Below are 1,087 nucleotides of genomic sequence, written 5' to 3' on the forward strand. Positions count from 1 at the left end.
GGCCGAGAGCGGCCACTGCACTCCAGTCTGGGTGACAGAGTGAGACTCCAACTCACAAAACAAACAAACAAACAAACAAAAAACCCTACACGTGGCCCAAATGAAACAAAACTAAGCTTGGGGTTTAGGGCTAGTCTCAGACACATAAATATCGTAGGGGTGAACATAGTAGAATTTAATAGGCCCCAAAGTAGGCTGGATTCACCAATTCATTCATTTGTTTTCTTATAAATGTTAGATGTTGACTTTAAAATGTGCAAAATTAAAAAAAAAAAAATCCCTTAACGGAGCAGTCAAGTTCAAAAGGCAGGAGCCTTAATATATGTTCATGAATGCTGAGTGACACAGGAGAATGTAAGAATGTAAAGAATAGGCCGGGTGCAGTGGCTCACACTTATAATCCTAGCACTTTGGGAGCCCAAGGTGAGAGGATTGCCTGAGCCCACGGGTTCCAGACCAGCTGGACAACTTGGTGAGATCTCATCTCTACAATAAATAAATAAAAATTTAGCTGCGTGTGGTGGCTAGTGCCTGTAGTTCCAGTTTCTTGGAAGGCTGAGGCAGAAGGGATCACCTGAACCCAGCAGGTCCAGCCTGGGTGACAGTGTAAGACTCCAACTCCAAAAAATAAAATAAGATTTAAAAAAAAAAAAAAATATATATATATATATATATATATATGTATAATAAAAATTGTGGTTTCCACTCATGGGAAGCTTAAAATTAAGCTAAGAGAGACAGGATTTATAGGCAAGATTAAATAACATCACAGACAGTAAGAATGCATATAATGAAATAATTACATGAGTAAGCACCAAAGTAATAGCATCGGCAGTAACTGTCATGAGTTCAGAAGAGAGTCATGATGAGTAGGAATAGTCAAGGAGGTTTCCAGGAGGAGGGCCCTGAGCAGGACTGGGAGAGGAGGGTTACTTGTGTGGCAGAGGGCGGTCCAGGAAGGGAAGTCCCAGAGTCTCATGCAGGGTGCAGGCCTGGAAGTTGCCCTGCATCTGGGCCCTCTGAGCCTGGTCGACCACTTGGGATGTGGGGGCTTCTGCTTTCTTTTTTTTTTTTTGAGTTGGAGTCT

The sequence above is a fragment of the Carlito syrichta genome, unplaced genomic scaffold (assembly GCF_000164805.1).
Source record: "Carlito syrichta isolate Samal-C Ts95f unplaced genomic scaffold, Tarsius_syrichta-2.0.1 Scaffold314703, whole genome shotgun sequence".
In the NCBI taxonomy this organism is placed as follows: domain Eukaryota; kingdom Metazoa; phylum Chordata; class Mammalia; order Primates; family Tarsiidae; genus Carlito; species Carlito syrichta.